General features: G+C 37.8%; 1 pseudogene; it reads right to left on the reverse strand.

The window, feature by feature from the left end:
- Positions 1-2,779: 2,779 nt before the first annotated feature.
- Positions 2,780-7,774, reverse strand: LOC108973062 (annotated as a pseudogene).
- Positions 7,775-13,986: the final 6,212 nt, after the last annotated feature.

The raw sequence follows: 13,986 nt of genomic DNA on the forward strand, positions 1-13,986 counted from the left end.
CTTGGGGCCGGAATTGCTGACGGGAAAAGGAAAAATTCCGTCCTATGGGGTATGGTCCTCGAAAATATGCGTTTTATAAATCCGCCAACAAAAGAATTCATGCAAAGGAAATTTTAAAATTTTTTTGCGACGTATAAAAGGATTCAAAAACGTAACGACACGACAGGTCGAGGTGCCACGACGTGGGAATATTTCAAAGATTTTAACAACGCTTTTTTAAATATGCACTCCTTTGAGCCTCCCATAAGGAACCTCCAGAGCTATTGTAGTGAGCTTTAGTTGAAAGTGGAATGAGTGCGGAGGAAAGGTGCGTGGAAGAAAGCCAGGCAGAAGGTGTCAGCTGAAAAAAACGACCAAAAACTATTACATATGAAACATTGGATTTTTTTTAAAGAAGAAGCGCGGAAAGACCAGATGCTGGATTTGCGGCAAGGGATTGTGCCAAAAATAAAAAGTGTTCATTTTATAATAAAATTTTTGTTTATAATAATATAATATATATTATTATTATAAGCATAAGAATGAGTTCCGATTTTCAATAAAACAAATATTTATTAATTGACTAATATTTTATTAAAAAAAAAACAATAGAAAATGGTTTAGTATTCTAGGGTAGGTGTTTTTAATTAAATTAACTGATATAACAAAATTTCAATGAATTAATCATTTATTTGATATGTACATATGTATGTTCAATATTAAAAAATACTTTTATGAAATAAATAGCATTTTCAAGTTATTTTATCTGATAATTCCTTCAACTTAGCCCTGAAAATTCCAAACGTTTGCTCGATAAATACTCGTGTTGAACTCATATAATAGTTCAATTGTTTTTCCTCTCTGGAAAGGTGTCCGTTATCTCTAAAGGAACAATTAAGTATCTTGAAACAGGATCTGGAAACAAGAATTAAGTATCTTGAAACAGGATATTAAGTATCTTGAATACAGGATATATCGGCTAGAATAATTGCATCTTTCGCAAGTTTTATTTGTCCAGATGTGATCCCTTTGTAAAGTGGACTGTTTTTCCATACATTGGCATCATGACAGCTACCTGGGTAGCCGATGAACATATCCAAAAAACTGAACTTACTGTCGCATATGGCCTAAATAATTGAATATATACCCTATATAACACCTATCTTAAAGCAGATCTATTAGCCAAGTACATACCTGCATACTAACTGGAAAATTTCCTTTGCAGTCATAATAACTATATGTAACTGTTTGAGGAGTGTTAATTTTGAAATGCGTTCCATCTAAGCATCTGAAAACAAAATGGAATGAGTTTAGCCGTCTTGTTTGAAAGTTTTCCATTATTTTTTCCTGCTGTGAAACTGACGGCCAACATATTTCCTTTTTAGATTTGCAGATTGTCTTCATTGTTTTGAGGAAAAGTTCGTGGGCAGTTCCTTTTCCAGCATTAAATCTATCGGCAACCTCGCGATATGTGACTACTATTGCTTAGCTTACCAAGAATCATATGCAAGGAATGTTCCAAGGAATATTTCCCATGTGGTGTTGACCAAAAAGGTTCTAACGTTTTTTTTTTCAAGTCCTAAGACAAATTAATTTATTTATCAGGTACTTCCAAAAAGAAAATGTTCCACGAGTCATGCGAAAATGCGTGAAATATCATGGTATAATGGAATTGTTTTCCAAACCTTTGTCGCCTTCGTCACTGTTCTTTTTTCTTTTTTGAAATTTTAGCGAGCTACCGCTTTCTCTTTCTTAAAATATTTTGTTTTCTATTTTTTCCATACTTGAACAGCAAGTTATTGTCACTGCTTTCAAAATTATCTATCGCTATATTTATTAAAAAATTCAAAATGTTGCAATTATTTTGCTTAAGTATCAGCTGAGCATCAGCGACAGTATTGCAAATTGAGTATCAGGGCTGCTATATTGTCGCAGTTATGAAGTGATCGCTTAGGTTGTTAGATTGATTCATTTGAAATGCTGGCTTTTAGGTGCAGATTAACAATATCGTATATTGATTTTTTTCTATTATTTTTATGAAATTACTTTGTTTTGTGATAAAGCGGTGCTACACGCGCGTTCTGCTTGAATTCTCACCATAGATAACTTGGTCAGAATCTCTTTTCTTGCTCTCTCGCTTATCAGCTGGCACGGCACCCTGATCTGTTTTCTGAGCTGGCAACACAACTCAAACAGGGTGCCGCCAACCAGCAGTTAGTGAAAAAGACGGGATGCCAGAAGAGCAGCGCTATAATTACTTGACGAAATTAGTGAGAAATGAAATTTCATTGAACTGTGCGAACATATTTTAACAATACAAATGTTTATGTTATTATTATGTATGCATTTCCAAAGTGTTTAATTTGGTGTTTTGTTATATGTTATAAAAAATGCGAGTTTTGACCGCTCTCTCTCGAACCAAAGAGTCTCGTATCAAGTTATCTATGGTGCTCACACCCGACTGAGATCACCATGCAACCCAAGTCTTTTGGGTTGACATTACCGTCGATTGCAATGGCGTCTTCGAAGTGTTCGTAGCTGATTCAGAGCTATGTAGCGCAGTCGCTCGCTTTCTATCTTTACAAACATATCCACCAAGAATTGTTTTCACGGACCATTATAAAGAATGAGTAAATGTCGATGCAGGTCATTTTTTTTATTTGTTTTGGTTTGAGAGAATTAACTTCCAGTAAATCAAAGGGTACTGTAGACCATTATAATATCAGTGGGTGCTTGCAATTCTGGCGAGAGAGTCATTAAAATTCCGCAATACGACATTTCTCGGTACTGTGGGGTCAGCTCATGTAACCACAGCCGCCACCTTGACGGCCGCCAGCGGTGCGGATTCTGTTTTTGCAACATCGGGCATATCCTCGGACTTAAATTCATGGAAAAATTTGTTATGGTTATGCAGGATTTGTTAAATTTTCAGACGGTTGTTTGCTTAACGTCTTGAATGATTTGATTCCGTCCTGTAAAAATTGTAGCTATTTATTAAGTGACGTAATTGCCATTTCACTGTGAACGTAGAGGGAAATCTAGGCATAGAGAGCGAATTCGTCCGACCCGAATCACCTCATGTGATATCATGCGTTGTAGCTTTACACGGCATAGGAACTGCCGGGGTTCATCAGTTTCACCCCTAGGTCTAATTTGCTCCCAGATCAACACATTCCAGCTCTTTGCTCATTCCATTTTCATTACCTACAACGGTGACACACATTTTCATAAGGCAAATTTTAATGATAATGTGGCTTATATAACTTGCGTAATATTCAAAACCACATTTTGAAATAACCCCATTAATTTCTGATTAGCCATTGGCAACAGGTGTTTGAGTGGACCGCTTAGTGACCATTCACTGTAAGTTTTATATACGCCGAAAAGCTGCCATTTGTTTCCGTTTAAATATCCGACGCGCCCGATCGCTGCTAAAGTCCAAGTGCTATATTGAGAACAGCGGAGTCCTACGCGCTATTAATAGGCACTCTCCACCCTAGCTCGGCCGGTCAGTACCGCCGCAAAACACTACGTCTCGCAATTTTTAAATCTGTACTATCTTCGAAAATATTCATTAAAGGGGGTATTCTGGTTTAAAAATTCGAAAAAAATCGATTTTTATATTTTTGTGGTATAGCCCTTCAAGAAAATGTCCCTAAGAGAATTTTTCGAAATTCAAACTATTTTCCGAGTTACAGCTAATTTTGTGACGCGCCGACAAAACCGTTTCGCTGCCGATGAAAACTTTAAATTCGTTTCTCTCATAACTACTTTTCTAGAAACGGTGTGCATGATACATATCTCAAGTTCTACTCAATCGATTCACATGAAGTTTTACACAGAGTTTTCTTATACGTTATAATATCGCACAAGAGCTTACGATAGATTTTTTTTTATTTTTAAAAAATTCCGAACCACAAGGAAACAGGGAAAACACTAACCTTTTTTTTCAAACCTTTTCACCTTTTTGTACCAAATCTTTTTTTTCAAAAACGTTGCGTAGTGCGATAACTACACTTTTACTCTTCACGGATTTCGCATAAATTTTAATTTTTGGTCATCGAAAGGATTTATATCCTACACAATAGGATAGGCCATTTTTTCATCAGTCTCCATTACACCAACCTGCAGTTTTTTTAAATTAAATTTTTTACATAAACTTTATTAATTATATTTTGTATCCTTAGAATATCAATAAAAAGCATTTAAAAAACTCGATAGTCAAAGTAGTTTTAGACTTTTTTTCTAGGATTATATATGCCCTAAAATTCGGGCTTCTAAACCAGAATACCCCCTTAAATCATATGCCATATAGATCTATATTAAATCAGCAATGTGTTTAAGATATTGAATTGGATAAGTATTAATGCCTGTATTGGTTCAAATCGCTTCGAAAATTAGTTATTATTTCACGTAAAAACCAAATTTCAAAAAAATGTTATTGCGGTATATTCAGAGATAGACATAGTTTACCATCGCGGAGTTTTCTGTAGACATTTACAATGTGTACAATACTTAAGCACATTATTTTGATAAATCTCTTAGGGTTTAGCCCTCTTAATTAATTGCTTAAGAAAAAAATCATTATTTCTTGAGCTGCAGTCAACTAATTTTGACAACTAGTTACGCATTGTGAATGATCCACATTAGAAGAGCAAGAAAATAAAAAAAGAAAATATACTTATGTGTGTAAGTGCATAAATATTTTCATTGCCATTTTTATATAAAATTTCAAAATGAACTTTACTTTATAATAACAATTTTTATTATTTTGAATTTCCTTCAAGAAACAAATGGTGATTTCATGTTTCTTCGCAAAACCAGGTTAGTCATATTCGCATTTTATTGAAAAAATTTATTAAAAATTAGTACTAGATTTCTTTAGAGCTGCATACTAGCACAAGAAAATTTACCGCAAGAAGATAACCGCAGAAAATTTTCTTGACCATTTCTTAAGCGTTTTATTATGTAAAGTTTTTACTTTCTTGAGAGCTGGATCTTAAGCTTATGATTTCAATGTAAACGACAAAAATTTAATTAATTACGACATCACATTAGAAACCTAAAAAATAACAGCCTTTTATTGAATGTCTTTATACATATAAACCTTCCTCTTCAATCAATCTATCTACTTGTATTAAAAAAAACCAGCATCAAAATCCGTTGCATTGTTTTAAAAATTTAAGCATAAGGAACATAGGGACAGAAAAGCGACTTTATTTTATACTATTTATTGATAAAGAAAACAGCAAAGCTAACAGGACCAATATGGCAAGCATTGTGGTTTGTATACCTAAAACTTTTAATATTGCAGAAAACTCGGAGTATTTCTATATCATCATATTAAGGATTACAAACCAATTCAGGTGAGCAAGTTATAAATGAGTAAATTTGCAGCTTAAAAACATGTAGCTCGATAATGTATATTTCAATCAATTAGTTTTTTTTTTTTGGTTGTGCTTTTGTGTGTAATATTTTAGTGATTGTAGAATTTATTGTAATTTGCATAATTTAAGATTAAGATATACAGCCCTATCACGCAATCCATCGTAGCGAAGCTACGAATACGAATGTCCGTTACGAATACGCATAATTTGCTATCATTTCGAAATCAGCTGTGTAGAAGAAAAAATTAAAACTTTGATTAATAAAAGTGAAATCGTTTATATTCAAATTGATTTTACGAAAAAAATATGTATTCGCTAACGTTTTTATTTATGTTGCTTGAGGAAGAACGTGAGAGAAGTCGGCGTGATATAAAAATTCACCGAAAATCCCTGAGGGACAAGAGCAACCCTTTCGATATGGACGAAACAATGTACAGTTCAAAAATTCATTGTTAAATTTTATTAAAATTATTTTTCTAAAACAGGTTTATWAAAAACTATCGCTTAAATAAGGTGGACTTAACGTATGTCCTCGATGTTCTAGAGAGGAATGCAAGTTCTTCAAGATCGTCATCTATATCTTTACTTTATCGATTGTCTTCGGTTTTACGGTTTTTAGCTGAAGGAGGCTATCAACATGGAGTGGGTAAAGACTTCGATATTGCAATGGTTCAGTCAACATTTTGTTGCATCTTAAAAGAAGTATTGGGATYGCTTCAGTCCCATTTGTGCCCTCAGTGGATAAACCTCGAGTTAAGTAACGTTGAAAAAAGTGAAGCGAAAAAGGATTTTTTTCAGAAATACGGATTTCCAGGCGCGATTTTGTGTGTAGACGGGACACATATTAAAATCGTTGCTCCAACTAAAGTAGGTTTCTCTATTATAACCGCAAAGTATACTTTAGTATCAATGCCATGATTGTAAGTGTGGTGACAAATTCGCATTTCAAACATCTTAATCAATATTTTGCAGATATATGACAATAAAATGAAAATACGTTATGTGAATGCTCAGTTTCCTGGCAGCAATCACGACTCCCACATATGGAATGTCAGCAATGCTTGTTATTTTCATAAGAAAAAGTACCTCGATGGTGAACGAAACACTTGGCTTTTGGGTATTATACATACAAACATATGTATATATTACAAAAAATTCCCAAAATTTAATATTTGTACAGGAGATGCTGGATACGCCTTAGAACCATGGTTAATGACACCATTCCGTACCCCTCCCTCAGGAAGCCCAGAAGATAGATATATAATAAAATACAAGCAAAAGCGAGAAATATCGTTGAAAGAATCATAGAAGTTTTTAAAAATCGATTTAGATGTCTTTTGGGTGCTCGTGAGCTTCACTACGAGCCATTCAAGGCATCTCAAATCGTTAATGTTGCGGCAGCGTTACACAACGTTTGCATTCACTATCGCGTGAATGATGAAAGTTTTGAAAATAATTCGGAACCAGAACCAAATATTTTTACAGAAAGTAATGAAATTGTTTCATCAACTTATAATGATGCAGCTTCTCAAATCAGTGAAACTATATGGGCAACACTTACACGAGTATAATATCCTAAATAAATATTAACACAAAATATTTATAGTTTTAATTCAGTATTTATTTAATTCATTTAATTATTTTTTGTCATGGCTTGCAATTTTTGTTCTTCTACCTCTAACAATTGCTGTTTAATTGAATTTTTAGCAGCTACCAAATTTTCCATAGCTATGTTGTGTCTTTTAAATTCTTCAACTTCCGCTTTTTTTAAATCATTTTGCATTTCCAATGCTCTGCCTACTCGTCGCATACGTAATGAAAGGTCGTCCAACTTGTCCAGAACCATTCCTGGAATTCTTTTTGAATATCAAGTGGTTCTTTTAATAAATCGGTTGTCCTTTTTTCCGGTGGCCTAATAGTACGTATAGGCAGTGCTGGACTGCAAGTCACTGATGGCATCGATACGTCTGCCTCTGTCTCATTGCCCACGTCTGCTACAATAGGTAAGCCGATGCTTACTGTATTCGCAATACCACTTGAACTGGTTTCCAATGCCGTTAGTGCTATCACCGCTTCTTCCAATTCATTGAAATGGTGCTGCCTGTTTCTGCCGCCACCAGTAGCTGACTGCTCATTTTTATTCTCAACCAATTTCCTTTTAATGTAAGCCTTCCAGTCAAGCCATACCTAATAAAAAATAAGTCAAACAAGCTTTAAACTATCCTGTTACAACAATAAAATCTACAAATTTATTATATTACCTTCTTCCAGCTGGAAATATCCTTGATAGGCGGACCAACACTGTTCAGCTCTTGGGCCATGTTGTTCCAAAAAGCTGCCACTTCTTCTTTTGGGCACTTGGTAAAACCCTGCGCCATTTCTGGTTTTTGCTGTAACAGCTCAGTCATTAGTGCACATTGTTGCTTTCTGGTAATTACTTTGGACCAGCGGATATCGGATTAAATATTATTTTAATGATAAAAACTATATTATAGTTTGAATTAAATATTATTTTAATGATAAAAACTATGTTATAGTTTCAATTAAATTAAAACTTACATTTTTCTTTTTTTAACTTTTTTTTCTCAGTTAGCACAAACCTGTCGTACAAAAATTCCGCTAAACTTAAAAATTTTCCGTTCCGAGTGAATTCAGTGAATGCAACTCTACGAATTTCGAACTTACTTTCCGAACTGTTCGAATTGCATGATAGCAGTTTCGTAACTTTCCCGAAAAAACAGTTTACGATGGATTGCATGACAGGGCTGATAATGTTATGTGAAAAAGTAAATGAAAACCCATGGGGAGAGGCGTATAAAATAGTAATGGGAAGGATAGGAGGAGGCAAGGGGCAAGCACCAACCTGTCCCTCTTTGCTAAGAAATGTGGTAGAAACGCTATTTCCTAAACAAAGCCAAGAAGGTGGAAGTTTACTTCTCGAAAAAGGGGAGCCCACAGATGCAGCTCCAGTAAGTGACCTCGAAGTGCTACAAGCTGCTGAAGTCCTGAAGCTCGCAGTGAAATATAAATCGAAACCATTTGTGGAGCTTTTTACACGATGCCTACGAGACGGAATTTTCTCCAAGATATGGAAAATGCAACATCTAGTGCTATTGCAGAAGGCAAATAAGCCAGCAGGGGAACCGAGCTCCTACCGACCACTATGCATGATCGACACAATGGGAAAAATGCTGGAGTGGATTATCTGTGTCCGACTAGAAAGTTACGGTGAAGGGGAAGCATGCAGCCTATCAAATAACCAGTACGGCTTCCGCAAAAAACGCTCAACTGTTGACGCAATTAACAAGCTCACAGGTATTTCGGAAAATGCCATATAAGGATAAAGATGGATGTACAGCAATAAAGAATTCTGCGCGGTTATAATGATCGATGTGAAAAACGCATGTGATTCGGCGTACTGGCCCCACATACTGTGTGCGTTACAGGCGAAAAAAATACCAATTTACTTATTGAACATCATACAGAGCTACTTGTCCGAAAGGTCGCTGCTCTATGACACAGACGAAGGTCCAAAAGAGTAAACGGTAACTGGTGGTGTGCCACAAGGTTCTGTACTGGGTCCACTCTTATGGAATGTCCTGTTTATGGAATATTACGCCTCCCGCTGCCTAAGGAAGTACAGATTATCGGATACGCTGATGATATAGCGGTAACCATAGTGGCCAAAGAACTCCACCAAATTCAGAGGATATGTAGTGAGATGGTACCGAAAATAAAACTCTGGCTAAATAACACCAAACTTCAATTTGAGAAACAAACAACCGAAGCACCTTAACGTTGACGGACTCAGTATTACAACGTAATCAGCATTGAAGTACCTTGGTGTAATGATCGACGCGAGACAGCTACAAAGCTTACATTGAGAAAGTCTGCGAAAAAGCTGTCCATGTAAATGTGGCCCTAACCAGAATTATGGCCAACATAGGAGGTCCAAAACAAAGCAGCAGAGCACTTTTGGCCAAGTTTAGCCAGTCAATCGTAATGTACGCCGCATCTGTATGGGGACCAGCGCTCATGCAAAAAACMTATGCAAGAATGGCACAATCAGTGTTCCGGCTAAGAGCAATTAGAACTATTAGCGCGTTCCGCACGGTATCTGGGATAATGCGGCCAGACATAATGGCTCGAGAACTGAAGCGGATATATAACAAAACTAAAATTATAGGCAGAAAGCTGACAATGGCAGAGCGAAAATTAGAAAGACAAGAAAACTTGCATATGCGATTTAATTGTTCCACCAGTATACCGACTTTCTATGGGATGTTTGCTTCTTTCTGAACATAGCCGCATCGCAGGCTTTATATATGTGTTCTACCAGCAGTTTGGCTTGGAGTTCTACGTCACTATATTCCTTCAGTTTATCGTCCAGCATAAATTAGAAAAGTTCCACGTCAAGTGTTTCGATCCTCCACCCTATGGACTGCACTCGTTGGCGACAAGGGGTTCTACGTAGTCCTTGCGTGGGTTTCCTTATATTTATTAATATAGCCAGGTGATCACTCTCTTTATATATATCGCTTACCCAAAGGATACGTCGATAATGGAGCCACGTCCATTCTTTTTAAAGGCGTTCTTTATCCCTGTATTCAGCAGTGCAGCGTCTAGCACCGCAAAGACTTTAAGCAGTGCCCTTCCTCTCGGGCTTTGCTTCCCCATTCCATCGCCCACGCATTGAAGTCCCCCGCAATTATGTTTGGTGTAGTTGTCATTGCGTTTTCCACAAGTTCGTCAAGTATTTTTTCATACTCGTCGAGTGGGATACTTTTCGGTATGTAGCAGCTGGAGAAGTTGATCCCATGTGTTTTCGCTCTTGTGTAATAAGTTACTGGTTTGTGTTGGAACGTTTTGTCTCCACATGCCCATATTGCTACCTTTTTTGTGGTATCTGAGATCCACTTGCCAATCGTTTTATTTTTGTATTGTTCACAAATTATTGCTACGTCAATACTATATTCATACACCGTTTGCGTTAATAGCTCATGAGTCGCCTCACAGTGGTTCTTGTTTATTTGCAGGATCTTCACCTTATGTTTTTACTACACGCTGCTATGTAAATGGGACATTTTCGGCCCCCAATTTGGTGTTCGGTGTTCGCTTTTCTACTCTTTTAGCACGCAATGCAAAAGGGCTCATTAGTACAGGATTTCCCAAAGTGACCCTATTCTCCGCACTTAATACAGCACTTGCTCCTGTCTCCCAAGTTGCCGCATGCCTTCGCCACATGTCCATATTCGAAACACCTAAAGCACTTCTTCAGTTGAGCTTTCTCCTTTATCCTGCATATTGTCCAGCCGATCTTGCTCTTCTGAGCCTGTAGCAAATATTTTGCTTCTTGCGCAGGAAGGCCGCTCTGATGGTTTCTCTTGCTGATACATTAAGGAGGCCAAGTTCTTTAATTTCTAATCGGATTGCTTCCGCTATGTCTTCTTTTGTAGTGATGTCGTCCAGGTCCCGCAACCCCACTGTGGTTTCTTGCTTCAATGTTTTGATTTGTGACTGGTCGCCCAGTATTCTGCTAATCCCTTCTTTATATTCATCGGTACTTCCTGTTTGCTCCTTCTTTAATTCAAGAAGAATCTCTCCTTTAGCTGTCTTTTTACTCTCGAGACATTTTTGCCAAGTTCTTACAGAATGAATGCGTACGTAATTTCTCCAACTTTTGCAATCACGATAGTATCAGGTCCAAGACGTTGTGTCGTGTTTGCATTCTTCTTAATCTTTTTTTCTGTGTCCTTTTCTGAACCATGACCCATTCTTCGTCTGTAGCTGGTTTGGCTCTAGCATCCTTTGTCTAGCTTGACACGTTACGCTTTAATTCACCCAGTCAGGCGTGCTCCTCCTTGAACTAAGTAGCTCCCGCATGGGGTTGTCGATGGAACGCTGTGGTGGGTACATCATATCCGCTAACTTCTGTATCATTTCTACTAACTGCGTAGTTTGCCTAGTCCCATTAGTGGTGGCATATTTTCCTGCAATGCAGGGGGTGAATATTTGGCTCGCGCAGGTCTTTCCAGCGATAGCACATTTACAGGCGATCTGGCCAATCGCGAGGCCCTCTTAAAGGGATCCATCCCTAGGTACTCCATGTTTTTGTTGCTGCTATTGTTGTTGTCGTTTTTGTTTTTTTCCATTGTTTTCTCCATTAATCAGTTTTACCAGCGTATCGTGTGCAGGGGGGTGGGCCGAAATACACAGGAACGGCTGTACCCTCAGGACGATACCCCTTCTCCAGTTCCCTGAGGCCTGTCCTTCGCTTTACCGATCCCGGAATACGCAGACGAACCGGCGCTCGCTGGGAGCAACGTAGTCTACTAGTTCTGCGTCCAATGGACACTTCCTGACCAAGGCCCGAAGGGGCTGGTTACTGATTCACATCGTGGCTAACACTTCGGTAGAGCAGCTCACATCACCCTTTCCACACCATCAGTGGGARAACATCTGATGGTGCTTCGTGGGACTCCCAGTGCGCCCCGGTATGGACCGGTCATGTTTGCAGCCGCACCTAATGTGGTGAACAGACGCTGACCAGGAAGCAGCTCATTGTGAGTCCGTCGCGCCTGGATTTTTGTATTACCCATCATGCCCATGCATGATGGGGGGGACACCTATTTTTAAGAGGCGGTATCGACTCGCCTCTGTCGCAGGGGTTTCATCGGCTCATCATACCGCATCCTCCACTTCTGCCGCTCCTCGTCGCGGGTTGCTTATTCGTTATAACTTATTTCACAACTAACCTGCTACTACAGGCCGTCCGGCTATTCGCGACCTGCCGACCCCCCGGTAGCTTAGAGCTCAGCTGAAAAGCCTGGTCCCACTGGAACCAAAACCAATCTACATGCATATACATTCTATATGTAAAAGACGTAAAATCTTTAAACTGAAGCGAACTGTTCGGTTACAAATGTAATGAAATATGTTCATTTGTACGTCCAAGATATTTGTTCGTATGCAGGACGTTTGAAATTGTTTAAAATAAAAACCACAAATGTCTTCCATACTATATAAAAGTGAATATATTTCTAATATATATATGTGCATTTCAGATCGGATGCAGGATGTATAAAATTGTTTAATGCCATATAAAAACAATTTATAGTGCAAACTAATTATACATCTGTGTTCCGTAATCTATAAAAGTGGGCATAGTTCTAATATACATATGTACATATGCGCATTTATACATTCAATATTTCTGCTCAGATACAGCATGTTAAAAATTGTTTAACACGATATAAAAACAACTTATGATGTAAACTAAATGAGCATCTAGTTCTCATATACATATACATACATATATCTGTTCGTATGCAGGATGCAGAGAACGTTTATCATAGAGAAGGTTCACGTTTCAAATATCATAACCTTTCAAAGGGGTACTCGGCAGACATGAGCCAGTCTCACCACAGACAAATTATAAGCGTGTTTCACCACGAAAATAGCAGAATTGAACATTTTCAGTGTTAAATGAGAAAAATAATGCTAATTCCAATGTAAACAAATTTACGCCTAGAGATTCGTTTGTTTTCTATGTGCAACCGACTCGGCACATAATTTATATACATTTGATCCGTATATATTTGGTATCATTCGTAATCGTGTTTTCAAACCGTACGGTCGCATTTTTTCTCTCGCTTGTGCTATCGTTGAGTATCTGCATTCTAGCGGTGTCTGTTTTATAACGCTACTTTACAGTTGTGCACAAAAAACTTTTTTACTGTTTATTTCCCGCTGTGTTTATTTTCTTATTGTTAACTTGTGCTACATTAATACATTTTTGCATACATAAATAGTAATATTTTCACAATGCCCCCTGGGGCCAACAATCTGGGCGATAATAGGTTTGCCCTATTATCCTCAGCCCAGAAGACYAAAAGAAAAAAAGCCTGAACAATCAACGTTGGAACTATTTCCGGAACTCCCCATAACAAAGAAGGATGACCCCAAATACCTCGTCATTAAGTCGCGGGATGTCAGTAAACCTATTACATCCATCTCCTGCTTCGCGATTTATAAAGGTATTCAATCTATCAGTAAAGATATTAACCACACTTCGTCACTTCGCGATGGCAGCCTACTCCTCCTCGTAAAAAATCAAAAAATTGCTGATAAATTCCTTTTCACTAAGAATCTACCCGGTGCAGGTGCTGTTGAAGTCGCTCTTCACAGCACCCTTAACTCAGTCAAGGGCACAATTTATGCCCCCTTTATTTGCCAACTTAGCGACGGTGAAATAATTGAAGGTCTCAAGGATCAAGGTGTCTCTGCAGTTCATAAGTTTAACAAAATGGTTAAAGACGTTCGTGTACCTACTGGTGCCGTATTATTAACATTCAATAAATATACACTTCCTAACAGAATTGAAGTAGCCTGGAGAACCCTAGATGTCCGTCCGTACTACCCTAATCCTATGCGCTGCAAAACTTGTCAGCTATTAGGACACACTGCTAAACACTGCGAAAAAACTCCTTCCTGTGTCATTTGCAACCTTCCTCCTAACCACTCTCCACCTTCTGATTGCACCAGAGTTCACTGCGCTAACTGCGCTGGTGAACACCCCTCGTCCTCAAATGCTTGCCCTAAATTTATTCAATCGAAAGAA

This window comes from Bactrocera latifrons, unplaced genomic scaffold (genome assembly GCF_001853355.1).
Source record: "Bactrocera latifrons isolate USDA-ARS-PBARC rearing strain unplaced genomic scaffold, ASM185335v1 scaffold_450, whole genome shotgun sequence".
Lineage (NCBI taxonomy): Eukaryota > Metazoa > Arthropoda > Insecta > Diptera > Tephritidae > Bactrocera > Bactrocera latifrons.